Source organism: Chenopodium quinoa, unplaced genomic scaffold (genome assembly GCF_001683475.1).
Source record: "Chenopodium quinoa cultivar QQ74 unplaced genomic scaffold, ASM168347v1, whole genome shotgun sequence".
In the NCBI taxonomy this organism is placed as follows: domain Eukaryota; kingdom Viridiplantae; phylum Streptophyta; class Magnoliopsida; order Caryophyllales; family Amaranthaceae; genus Chenopodium; species Chenopodium quinoa.
Genome location: NW_018745251.1, coordinates 1,153,308 through 1,167,874, shown reverse-complemented (window position 1 = coordinate 1,167,874; position 14,567 = coordinate 1,153,308).

Genomic DNA, 14,567 nt, shown 5'->3' with positions numbered 1-14,567 from the left:
TCGTGTCGGTTCGTTAATCACTTGGGTGTGACCCGAAGGGTTCAGTCAAGATTAAGCTGTAATATTAATTATGCATTAATATTACTGATCGGAAGCGGCCTTCACCCAGGCGTTCCGATCACTTGACCTTACTGAATATTAGCTTTCTAATAATTCTAAACCCACTATCAAAATAATACACTAGTTCAAAGGACACTATTCCTTTCAATCTCCCACGTGTCCTTCCGGACAAGTGTGCTTTTAGTGTATAGCCTTTTCTTATGTCGCTTAATGCCTCTTCATGAACTATAAGGTCCGATAATTTTGTTATCCTTATTACGTCCAAAAGTGTTTCTCGATTCCGAATCCGACCGTCAATAAACAGATGATTTCTAAAATCCATCCGAGGACGGCCATGCATTTTAGCAGTCTTGCTCTATGAGAGGCCTTATAAACAACAAAGACACCTTCCTTAATTTTAAAAGGGGGACATTTCCAGTCTTGTAATGTAGCTTCTCTTTATAAGAGGACCTAGTCACCCGAGTGATGCTGTTATAATTCCCTGTTACGGCAGACGTTTGACAATCATGAAAGCGGACTAGTACTCAGACAAGAAAGTTCACAATACTCATGGTCAAGGAAAAAGGTTCCGATAGCAATAATAAGAAGTATACTTATGACCTTTTTTTAATCTCTTAAAGTATTCTCATATTCAGTATGGTTCTAAACCAATACCTGTGCAAATGATTCATGACAATCATGTCCTTTTAGCACATGTAGCGGTGTTATAAATCAAACTACACACTAATCTCAATTGGTCATTGTAGACACCTAAAAATGTCTCCCCAAAACCAAACCCGATGATGAACAACCTTTCACCGCCATTATTGGTCGGGTTGAGTATTTAATCTTGGAGTGCTTAAATCCATATTTCCATTTCATAAACCAACCCAATTCCTAGCCAATTTCCCCAAACCATAACTTAATTTACTTTTTTCGTGCATTTAAACCAAAATAATTCATTTCGTGTCCTTTAAAATCATTCATTTCGTGTCCTTTTTATAAAAACGTTTAACCCAGTTTATTTTGGTCTATAATCAGGGTCCAATGATTTAATAATTGGATGGGGATTGAAAATAGCTTTCCAACGATATATTATAAGCCCAAATCCGAGTTTTAACGAATAAGTTATGGCCAAAATATTAAACTGAGCCCAAACCGAACCTAAGCCCACCTTACCTACGACCCAATGATCATGTGGAGGCTCCAAATTATTTAATCCCATTCCTAAACCAATTAGGATTAATTGGAAGCTTATATAAAATTCAAAAAGATCTTAATAACCCGTTTTGAAAAGATAAGATTAAAGAGTTTGAAATTGAATAAAACTTTTCTTTTTAAAAATCCTATTTCTATCCAAATTGAAAGACGTTCAAAGATAGAAAGATATTATTTTTGTGCCTCATAGTTTTTATCAAAATTTTATATGATTAGATATCCCTTGAAATTATCTTTCCAATGATATATTATAATATCAATTCCGAGCTATAACGGAAAAGATATGAATAAAATGTCAAACTCTATCCAAAACTGACATCGTCTCACTATTTCAGATATATATTTTGTTATATAAAAAATTTTGATCTTATTCCAATTGGGTTAGAAACTAGGCTTCAAGATCTTTCCAAATATATCTTATTTATCTTATTCCGATTTATGGATCAAAAGATATGATAAAAACAAATACCGCAAAAACTGTTGTCTATCACAAGGATTTTTCCAATGGAATTCTTTTTCCAGTGAGCAAAATGTCATCGACATATAAGACTAGGAAGGCGATGTCACTCCCACTAACCTTCTTGTAAACACAAGACTCATCTGGATTCTTGATAAAACCAAACTTACTAATGGCTTCATCAAATCGCAGATTCCAACTTCTGCTTGCTTGCTTTAATCCATAAATGAACTTCTTAAGCTTGCATACCTTTCCAACGTTGTTTTGGTCGACAAAACATTCAGGTTGTGTCATATACACAGTTTATTCCAAAATACCATTTAGGAAGGCGATTTTAACGTCTATCTGCTATATTTCATAATTGTAATATGCAGCAATCGCTAGGAGGATCCGAACGGATTTAAGCATTGCGACTGGAGAAACGGTTTCATCGTAATCAATACCATGAACTTGTCTGTAACCTTTTGCTACTAATCTAGCGTTGTAAGTGAATACATTTCCATCTTTGTCGGTTTTCAACTTGAAAATCCACTTACATCCGATAGGTGTGTAGCCTTCAAGTAAGTCAACCAAGTCCCAGACTTGATTTTCAAACATGGAATCCATTTAAGATCTCATGACCTCTTGCCATTTAGCAGAGTCGGTGCTTTCCATTGCTTGCTTGTAGGTTGCCGGTTCATCTCCATCCATGATTAGGATTTCCTAATTCTCGGTTAAAAACAAACCAAGATATCTATTAGGTTGAGATCTCGGCCTCTAAGACCTACGTAGGGTAATGGACTGAGCATTTGCATTATCGATTCGACTTTGCATATTTTGACCTTCCTCAATAGATGCTACTTGAGCACTTTGACTGTCATTTTGATTTTGTTGCTCATCCTCACGAACTTCGTCGAGTTTGATTTTCCTCCTACTTGTCATTTTGGAAAGGTGCTCCTTCTCCAAAAAGACACCATCACGAGCAACAAATACTTTGTTCTTCGATTTGTTGTAGAAGTAATACCCTTTGGTTTCTAATAGGTAGCCTACAAAGTAAACCTTATCAGATTTGGGATGAAGTTTGTCAAAAATCAATTTCTTGACATATGCTTCGCATCCCATATCTGTAGAAAAGTCAACCTAGGAGGTTTGTTCGTCCATAGTTTGTATGGAGTCTTTTCTACAGCTTTCGATGGAGCACGGTTCTGTGTTAGTGCCGCAGTTAAAAGTGTGTGTCCCCAGAAAAAGATAGGAAGATCACTAAGACCCATGGTTGATCGTACCATGTGTAATAAGGTTCGATTTTTCCGTTCGGATACTCCGTTCCATTGTGGAGTTCCTGGAGGTGTCAGTTCTGAAAGTATGCCATGATCTTTCAGATGGTCATCGAATTCTTAGCTCAAGTATTCACCACCTCGATCCGATCGAAGGGCTTTGATTTTCTTGCCAAGCTGATTTTCCATTTCACTCTGAAATTCTTTGAACTTGTCAAATGATTCATATTTGTGTGACATTAGGTAGAAATTGCCAAATCTACTATAGTCGTCTGTGAAAGTGATGAAATATCGATGTCCGTTTCTTGTGGCGGAGCTCATTAGTCCACATACATCGGTATGTATTAGACCTAATAAGTCACCTGATCTTTCTCCCAACTTGGAGAATGGTTGTTTTATCATCTTGCCTAATAAACACCCTTCGCAATTCTCAAAAGATTCTAAATTGAAAGAGTCTAGAACGCCTTCTTGAAGAATCTTCTTGATGCGTTTGATGTTAATATGGACAAGACGACAATGCCCCAAGTAAGTTTGATTTGACTCCATGGTATTAGCTCTTTTGTTAGTATTATTTACATTATAAACTTGTTTGTCTAAAGAAAGCACATAAAAACCATTTTCAGAATGTGCGATACCATATAAAACATTATTGAGATAAAATGAACACTCATTGTCTTTTACTCGAAGTTCAAAACCTTTGGCGTCCAACGCCAAAATTGAATGATGTTTTTGGTAATGTTGGGAACATAGTAACAACTATCAAGTTCCAAAACAAGACTAAAGGAAAAAGACAAAATGAGAGTTCTAACGGATATGGCCGCAATTCAGGCTCCATTGCCAGCTCGGAGTTCAACCTCTCTCTTCTCTAGATTCCTAACGTTCCTTAGTCTCTGAGAATTGGAACATAGGTGTGAGCCACATCCGGTAATTAATAATACCCATGATGTTGAGCTAGTGAAGTTTAAGTTTATAACGAATATACCTGATTCAGAAGCAATGGTTCCGTTCTTCTTATCTTCCTTAAATTTGAGGCAATCTCTCTTCCAATGTCCCTTCTTCTTACAATAGAAGCATTTGGAATTAGATTTAGAAGATGCTATCTTATTTTCTTTGTTTACCTTGGTAGCTTTTGGCTTAGGCGGAAAGTTCTTCTTACCTTTCCCCTTGAAGCCTTTCTTCTTCTTGCCCATGTGCTTGAACGACTTGCCCTTTTTCACCATGAGCATATCATGTTTTCCCTCATCCTTGAGCGTTTGCTCAGCTTGCTTCAACATACCATGAAGCTCAGTGAGGGTTTTCTCCATGCTGTGCATATTATAGCTCATCTTGAACTAATCATAGCCTTTGTGCAGTGAGTGGAGAATGATGTCAATTGTCATCTCAGTTGAATACCCCTCATCAAGCCTTCCCATGTTCTCAAATAATCCTATCATTTTGAGTACATGTGGGATGACTGACTCTCCTTTCTTGAGCTTTCTCTCAAGGATCTGTCTGTGGGCTTCAAACCTTTTGGTTCGGGCCTGCTCTTGGAACATATTCTGCAGCTCAGAAATGATCTCAAAAGTTGTCTCCTTTTCAAAGAAGGTCTTTTGAAGCTCGAGAGACATTGTGGCCAACATAATGCATTTGACATTCTGATTGGTAATTTGTCATCGGTTTAGGGCAGCCTGAGTCACTTCCTCATTAGGAGCATCGGGTATTTCCTCATCAAGGACATATTCCTTTTTCTCTCGCATGAGAACAATTCGCAAATTTCTTTGCCAATCAAGAAAATTTGGCCCACTCAACTTCTCCTCGTCGAGAATTGAGCGTAATGATGTAGACACCCAAATGTGTCTCCCTAAAACGAAACCCGGTGATGAATACCTTTCACGTTGAATCATCATAATCAAATGAAGTGAAAGTGTGGAAAGTCTAGTGTTGCGGTTAGTTTTATTTTTTTTCTTTCTCTTTGTTATCGAAAACCTATTTTATGAAAATAGCCAATCCAGTTTAGTTTGGTCCATGACAAGGTACCAATAATGGTGTAGCTGGATTGGGTTCAAAGAGAGCTTTCCAACGATATATTATAAGCCCAATTCCGATGAATAATGAGGAAGTTATGCCCAAATTACCGAACTAGGTACCGTTTGATCTTTATACACGGCCCAATGATCTAGAGGAGGGCCTATTATGAATTATCATTCCTAATGCAATTAGGATTGATTATAGTCTTCTAAAATCTTCTAGAAGTTTCTTTTGAATCCTAATGTGATTAGGATTGATAATTGAGTTTTATGAGTTTTATTTAGAATAAAAGAAGTGTTTTGAATGAAATTACGGTTTTACCTCTCTGTAGGGAATATTTCAAGCATTACCCCAAACTTGAACCTCACTGTGATCATTCCCTTAAGCATGGTAGCTGACAGGGTAAAGCTGTATCCCCTAATCAAATGTATTACCTAAGTCCTCTAACTAATGCAGATAGGGAAGTAGGGTCGAATCCACAGGGAAACAAGTCTTTCTACTCCTAATTAATTATTATAATCTAAATTATTAAGGTAACCAATATTGTTGTAAATAAAGACTATACTACGAAGAATAAGATCGGAGGAAATAAAGTAGGGAGAAATTAAATATTAAAAGACCTAGGGCATAGGTTCACTAATAAATAATAATCCAGGGCCAATCATAATAAACAATCATCAAGCATTGATCAATCAGATTATAAAGGGCTTTCGCTACGTATTATAATCACAGAGTTAATTTACCGGTATTAAATCTCATCTGTCGAATCTCGACTTAACCATTTATAAATTAGTCCGCCTATTGAAACTAAGCCTAAACATCAATTCTCATCTGCCGAATCTCGAATTAATATTGCTAAACTCATACAATTAAATCTGGCCAAACCTAATTGCATAGCATTAAATCAATCAATAGGAAATTAACCAAGCATTGATAATCAACAATCACAAATAACCCCTTCATATTATTTATTAGATCCCCATAAACCCTAGAAATAAAACTACTCAAGCATCATCATATCTAAACTAATCAAATAAATAAAGCAAGACATAATCAAAGGATTAAATAAAATAACTGAAATTAAAAGAGAAGAAATTATTACCAAAAGAAATCTGGATTAGTGAATGTAATTAAGAACAAAGTTGAGAGAGAATTTACGAGAGAGAAAGGAAGCCGAAAATGGAGCCGAGAATTTAAGAACAAAGAAATTTCACTTCTTATCTCGAGCCGAAAATGGAGTATTCCTTGCCTAGAACCCACACCCGTGGAAATAACGATTAACAAAAAAGGGAGCCATATCCTAATAAATCCCAAGGTCACAACAAGTGATGACCAAAACATCTCCAATCACAACTCAACTCCACAAAAGTTCACCAAACAACCATATATACAACACAATCCCAACACTTACATATTCACTCACAAAATATGATAATATGAAATAGAGTGAATTAAAACAATTTTTGAACCACTTATTCTTTTTTCCCTTTCTTTCTTTTTTTCAAACTTGAACTTTTTTTTTTCTTTTTTTTTTGTTTTCTTGAGAAACCTTCAAATAGAACATTTGAACATATGAAACAACTTTTTTTTTTTCTTTGCTCCTTTTTTCTTTTTTTAACTTATATTAGAAATTTTCAACTTTGTAACACAAAACATCAATATTTTCCAATCATAATATCAAAGAACAATCACTCTTCTTTTATTCCCACATTGTGCAAATGATATGCACACCACAACTCCCTCACCTCACCAACTAATAGCTCCCCCAAGCCAAGATTGGGACTAGTAACCAATGGGGCTCATATAGGCTTGTAATGTGGCTAAATAAACAATAAAAGGGCACAAGCAACAACATGGGTAACAAGAAGGGAACAAATGTATCTAATATCGTCTGAAGGCTTCCTAGAAGAACAAATGCCTTCGTCCTCCTCAATGTGCATAATATTGAGCTATATAAACATTACTAATAGTTGCAAACCAATACTCAAATTCATTGACATACCAGGAACTAACACACATTCCTAACCAAATCAACTAGTCAAGCACTATATTCACAAATAGTTGGCAAAATTGACGCATGTTTAGGAATCCAAACAATTAAACTTCAAATCACGATCAACAAATTCACAAAGCTCATTATCATATACCAAGAATCAAAACAATATTTTCAAAGTATGGGACATAGGGAAGCATGATTTATAATTCATTGGAACATATTTTTGAATTTTTTTTTTGTTTTTTCAAATTTTTTTTTGTATTTTTTTTCATAAAGGAAAGCAATAAAAACTGCACTAGGAAAGCAATAAATAGAGAAAAGAGAAAGAGAGTTATCATATATACAAGAAATCTCCTCCCAAGCCAAATCAAGCAATGCCCTCATTGACTTGGGAAGATAGCTAGGAGAAGCTACTCCGTCCTCATCATCATCCATCCTATCGTACCCTCCTCCATAGCTAGAGCCGGCACCACCCTGGATCGTTCTAGCACCACCATAACCCGAACCACCTGCAAAGTAGTTAGGATTCACATTTCCCCCCATACCCCCAAAAGGAGCATCACCCCTATATCCATGGACTGAAGAGTAGTCCACATAAGTACAAAATGCTCCGGGGGTGGAATACCCTCCTTGGCGGTATTGGAACCAGTCGGGAACTAATGCCTTGTGGGGAATAACCCCTCGGCGTGCATAGTCATCGTACATGGGGTATAGACCCCTCCCAAGGTTCCTCTCTATATGACCCACCGACTATCCAAAGTGCTTAACCTAGAATATAGGTTTTGCACCATGCCCTCTACTCTCCCTTGCCCCATCTCTATACGGTCCAGTTGGCTCCTAAAAGCCGAAAAGTCATAAGGGGCATTGGGGTCAATGTTATAGTCGACCGAGGAGGTGGGTATGCCATAGGTAAAGGGTGGGGGTGGTGGGTAGTGTGGTGAATTGTGTTGGGGGGAATGGTCTTGGGGTGATTGGTGGGGTTGTGGTGAAAGGTGAAATTCTTGAACCTCGCCTTGACCGTTTATCTCAAATGTGTAAGAAGATTTCCCCTTCTCAAATTTGGTCAAGGCGGGGTTGGGTAGGGTAAAGTCTTGGTCTCTCCTACCCGATTGCCGGTGGACTATCCATGGGTTGCACCCTGTTTAGGCTCCCATGGGTTGCACCCTGTTTAGGCTCCCATGGGTTGCACCCTGTTTAGGCTCCCTAAATAAGCTAGGTCCGTGAGGGTTGAGCCCACTACTTTCCTATGCCCATCTGGGTTCCATCCTAGGTGTTTTATGGCAATATGGGTCACTAACCCCCCAATATAGATAGGTGCCCTAGACCTACCTGTTTCGGACGCATTGGCCGCCCTTTGAAAGTGATTGGAAATCCTATGAGGTATGTTTAATTTTTCAGCATTAGGGATTATATAGGATGTCAATAATTCTAATTCATCCCTCCTCACGTTTGCTGGTTCATGCCTCCCAAAAATAGTGAGGCCGACAAACCTTTGCCAAAACTTTGGGACGGGATGTTGAATCCACGTCCCTTTAGCGTGTTGGAGGTTAGCCAAACCCTCCCTAGTGAGTCTCTTATAGACCACGACAATGTGGTCTTAGGAGGGTTCGATAGGTTTATCCAATTTTAATTCAAACAACTTTCCAAAATCCTTTAGAGTTAATCGCATATCGTTGTTTAGTAATCAGAATTGTACATGAGTGATCAAAGCATTCATTTTAATAACATTAAAACTAGAAATAAATTATAATTTTAAGTAATCATAAGTATCATGATGCATTTGGAAGAAACCACTCATGCCTATACCCTTAAATAAATTCTCTACATATTTATCAAGACCTAATCTAGATAATGTAGGATGATGAACAAAACAGGTTGAGATTACCTGTCTCTCGATGAGATTGAGCATCCTTACCCGTTGTTCCACCGAGGTGATAACAACCTCCTCCTATCCCAGTATTTGAAGCTCCGGGTCGAACATTGGTTGTTGTTGCCTCGAACTTTTGCCCCTTTGTTGTCTAGAACGTTTAGAAGCCATATGTAGGTGGAAATTTGGGTATTGAAGCTTTCTCTCTCTAAGGGTTTTAAGAAATTATGAGAGAAAGTGGGATAAAGTGGGTGGAAAATGTAGAGGAAGGTGTGAGGATTAAGAATATGTAAAAATTTTAAGGTTTTGATGGGTGAATTTGAGGAGATCTTGGAAAGAAAGTGAGGTTGAAGGTTTGAAAATGGAGGTTTTAGAGAGAGAAAGTGTAAATAAGGAAGAGGAAGTAAGAAAGAAAAAGAAAAGGAAAGGGGAGAAGGAGAATTAAAACCTCCGGAAAAATAGGTGCGCCCGATCGAGCGAGCCTCGCCCGATCGGGCGAAGGTAGTTCTTTCTGAAATGTGAAGTTCGCGCCCGATCAAGCGACCTCCGCCCGATCAGGCGCGAACTCGAACCTCAAAATCGCCAAATTGCTCGCCCGATCGGGCGACCTCCGCCCGATATTTCTTTTTGTGGCACTTGATTTCTCCAAATTTCCGCCCGATCAGGCGGACTTGCCCGATCGGGCGAAGATGCCCTTGATTTTCTTCCTCACTTGCGCGCCCGATCGGGCGTGCTTCGCCCAATCGGGCAATTATATGCTCCGATAAAATCAATATTTTGCGCCCGATCAGGAATCCTTGCCCAATCGGGTGAAATAATTCTCAATTCTGACCCTTAGGTGCGCGCCCGATCAGGTGAGCCTCGCCCGATCGGGCCCGTACCCAATCCTGGAGCTTCTCTTTTCTTCGCCTTTTTCTCTTGAAACCTCCGTACTTTGTGATCTAAAACCTGTACAAAACACTCATGAAAGGTAAAATTTCACTCTCCTCACCTCTCTAAAAAAAATAAAAATAAAAAATAACGAAAAAATTTGTCTAGAAAGCAAGAAATACGGGTTGCCTCTTGCAAAGCGCTGGTTTATCTAGGTCCCGCACGACCCTCTTACCTCATTGAAGCTCAAAGTGAATTGGAACCGCTTAGGTGAAGTAATTTAACTGCACCAATCGTAGCCACCTCATGATATAGCTTGAGTCTTTGGCCATTAACCTTGAACTCGTTACCATGTTCATCAAAAACCTCCACAGAACCGAATTTATTAGCCCTTTTTACAATGAAAGGACCCGACCACCTTGACCTTAACTTTCCTGGGAATAGTTTAAGTTGAGAGTTGAACAGTAACACTTTATCACCCTCTTTGTATTCTCTCGGAAGGATCATCTTGTCGTGCCACCTCTTTGTCTTCTCCTTGTAAACTCGAGCCCTATCATAGGCCGTCAACCTAAACTCATCGAGTTGGTTAAGTTGAAGTAACCTCTTTTCTCCTGCTAGTTTGACATCTAAATTGAGCTCCTTAATAGCCCAATATGCCTTATATTCTAATTCGACCGGGAGATGACATGCTTTACCGTACAAGAGTCCATACCGAGTAGTACCTATAGGGGTCTTGAATGTAGTTCTGTACGCCCAAAGGGTGTCATCCAACTTGCCGCTCCAATCTTTCCTTGAATTTGTCACCACCTTCTCTAGAATGACCTTGATCTCACGGTTAGAAACTTCAACTTGGCCACTAGTTTGGGGGTGGTAGGCTAAACCTATCTTATGGTAGACACCATACTTTTTGAGGAGGGTGTCTACCTTCCGCTCATTAAAATGAGATCCTCCGTCACTTATTATCGCTTTAGGCACGCCAAATCTTGGAAAGATGGTCTTCTTGAAAAGTCTGTGGACCACCTTGGCATCATTGGTAGTAGTAGCGATGGCCTCAACCCACTTGGATATATAGTCCGCGACGACAAGAATATAGCGGTTCCCTTTTAAAGAAGGGAACGGTCCCATGTAGTCAACACCCCAAACATCAAAAATTTCAACTTCTAAAATTCCGGTTTGAGGCATCTCATGCCGCCGTGAGATGTTGCCAGTCATCTGGCAAGAGTCACAAGCCTGCACAAAAATGTTAGCATCCTTAAACATTGTAGGCCAATAAAAACCCGACTCATTAATCTTGGCCACCGTTTTAGTGGGGCCATGATGTCCTCCATATGGTGAGGTGTGGCAACTATTAAGCACACCGTGGACTTCCCATTCGGGAACACACCTGCAAAATAATCCATCTGCACACTCATGAAACAAAAAAGGATCATCCCAAAAATAATGCTTAACATCAGAAAGGAATTTCTTTTTTTATTGGTAGGACAAGTCAGGGGGTAGAGTACCACCCACTAAATAATTAGCAAAATCGGCATACCATGGGTGTTGCTCTACAACTGCATATAGGTTGTCATCAGGGAAAGAATCATCTATAGGAAGAGAATCCTTACCCTCATCATACCTGATACATGACAAGTGATCTGCCACTACGTTCTCTGCTCCGTTTTTATCTTTTATTTCGATATTGAAATCTTGGAGCAAAAGAACCCATCGGAGTAGCCTTGGCTTTGATTCCGCCTTAGCTATCAAGTACTTTAACGCTGCATGGTCAATAAAAGCAATGACTTTAGAACCAACAAGATATGATCTAAATTTTTCTAAAGCATATATAACATCAAGAAACTCCTTCTCCGTAGTGGCATAGTTGACTTGGGCTTCATACAAAGTTTTGCTTACATAATAAATATCATGCAAAACCTTGTTCTTTCTTTGTCCGAGCATGGCTCCTAGTGCAAAGTCACTTGCATCACACATGTTCTCGAAAGGAAGATTCCAATCGGGAGCACATATGATGGGTGCCGATATCAAAGCCTGCTTAATCCTGTTGAAAGCCTCAAGATACTCGTCAATAAAAATAAAAGGAGCATCCTTGAGCAAAAGCTGAGTCAGTGGTTTAGCAATTTTAGAAAAATCTTTGATAAAGCGGCGATAAAACCCCGCATGACCCAAGAAACTTCTAACTCCCTTAACATTAACTGGGGGAGGTAATTGCTCAATCACTAAATTCTTAGCTTTGTCTACTTGTATGCCCTTATCAGATACAATGTGACCTAGAACTACTCCCTCTGTCACCATAAAGTGACATTTCTCCCAATTTAGAACTAAATTGCATTATTCACATCGTTTTAAAATTTTAGCGAGATTAATTAGACATGAATCAAATGAAGAACCATACACGTAAAATCATCCATAAAGACTTCCATAATAGACTCTATGAAATCAGAAAAGATGCTCATCATACAACGTTGAAAGGTAGCGGGAGCATTACATAAACCGAAAGGCATTCTACGATATAAAAAAGTGCCATAAGGGCATGTAAAAGTTGTCTTTTCCTGATCTTCAGGGTGAATCGAAATTTGGGAAAATCCCGAATATCCATCCAAATAGCAAAAGAATTTATGGTTAGCTAAGCTCTCAAGCATTTGATCTATAAAGGGAAGAGGGAAGTGGTCCTTTTTAGTGGCGATATTTAGTCTACGATAATTAATGCACATACGCCACCCTGTTACAGTTCTAGTGGGAATTAATTCATTTTTTTCATTAGTTATCACAGTCATCCCACCTGTTTTAGGCACTACCTGCACAGGACTTACCCATTTGGAGTCAGAAATTGGATAGATAATACCTGCATCAAGTAATTTCATAACCTCTTTCTTGACTACTTCCTGCATGTTAGGATTCAATCTTCTTTGGGGTTGAATGTAGGGCTTATAGTTATCCTCTAGATGTATCCTGTGCATACAAAAGTCATGGCTAATACCCTTGAGATCATCAATACTGTACCCAATAGCTTTCTTATGGGTTTGAAGAACCCCTAGTAGTTGGGAAGTTTGTAGGTCATTAAGTGCAGGACTGATGATCACGGGGTATAGTTCCTGTTCATCTAGAAAAATATATTTTAAATGAGAAGGGAGAGGTTTTAGTTCAGGTTTCTTGACCTCTGCAGGTTTTTATTCCTGAACTAAATTTACTACCTTCATCGTTTCCTTGGGGTCTAACTCTTTTAAGGAAAGAGCTCTTTCAATATCCTGTACCTCATTACCCCAAACGCTTGCATTGTCTTTAGATAAAAACCCGCAAAGAATTTCCTCCAGGGGATCCCTTCAAGAACCTGTGGCAAGCTATCATCACAAATATCATCTATTATATAAATTATATCAATATAACAACAATTTTCCTCTAGCATAGGCCCTTTCAAAACTTTCCCTAGATTAAAAGTAACATTATCATCACCAACAGAAAGGGTTAGTTTGCCATTTTTCACATCAATAATGGCTCTTGCAGTATGGAGAAAAGGCCTACCTAATATAATGGGTATTTGCGTATCCTCTTCCATGTCTAAAACAACAAAATCAACAGGAATAAAAAATTTACCAACTCTGCCAGGGATGTCCTCTAAAATACCTAAGGGGTATTTTACAGAGCGATCTGCCATTTGCAAAGTTATATTAGTAACTTTTAATTCTCCCATATTAAGTTTAGCACAGACACACGATGGCATAACACTGACACTAGCACCCAAATCAAACAAAGCTTTATCAATAAAAACATTCCCTATATGACAAAGGGATAAAAAAACTACTAGGATCCTTTAATTTAGGAGGGGATTTATTTTGCAATAGAGCGTTGCACTCCTCTGTGAAAGCTACAGTTTCTACTTCATTAAAGGCCCTTTTCATAGTCAGAATGTCTTTCATAAATTTAGCATAAGCAGGAACTTCAGTGATTAAATCAGTGAAAGGAACTATTACCTGCAGGTTTTTCACAACCTCTAAGAACTTAACAAATTGTTAATCAGCCTTACTCTTCAGCTGTCTATTAGGGAATGGTAGTTTGATAACCGGGCTCTGCACATCTCCTCCCTTATCCAGAGATTTACCCTGCCCAGAAAAATTAGTAGATTTAGCATCTATTTGTAGCCCTGCAGGGTTAGCAGGATCAACGTTTGGTATAGAGGAATCTAGATCTGGAACTGGTCTATCTTCCTTTGGCATAGGAGGTCCATCATAATGTGAACCACTTGATTAGGGGATTTTGCTCCCACCAATCGGAATGTGCCACGTGGGCCAATCAGGTCCTGCCAAGTGTCCCCCAGTTGGAACTGTCAGGGTTTGCCACGTGGCACACGCCTATTTGTCCACCCTGGACTTATTATGTCATGACACGTGGCATCCTCCATGCCTAATGGAGAAACCGGCCACCTAGGCCCAACTTCCAAGGGAAGCCCAATCAGCCCTAGGTTAACCTAAACCTAGGATTGGCACGTTTCCCAAGGTTATAAATACCTCCCTTAATCCTCATTAAGGGGGATTACGCACATTTAACACTCTCACCTAGAGAGACCCAATCACTTTTATTTCCGCATTAATTACTCCTTAATCAAGTACTAACTTGACCGTTGGAGGCGGATCTCCAATCATCCGGAGCATCCGTTTTTTTTGCAGGAAAAGGCGTCCGGTTCCAGTCTCGGAATTGTAACTCTCCCGCAGGACATCAGAAAACCCCGAAACATTTTGGCGCCGTCTGTGGGGAGAGTACTTCTGAGATGGCATCCACGACTGTACCGACTCCTAAAGAGAGGCGTCCCCTAGACGACCCTCAAGTTCGGTCGGACCATGATACTGAGGAAGAATTTGAAGTTGA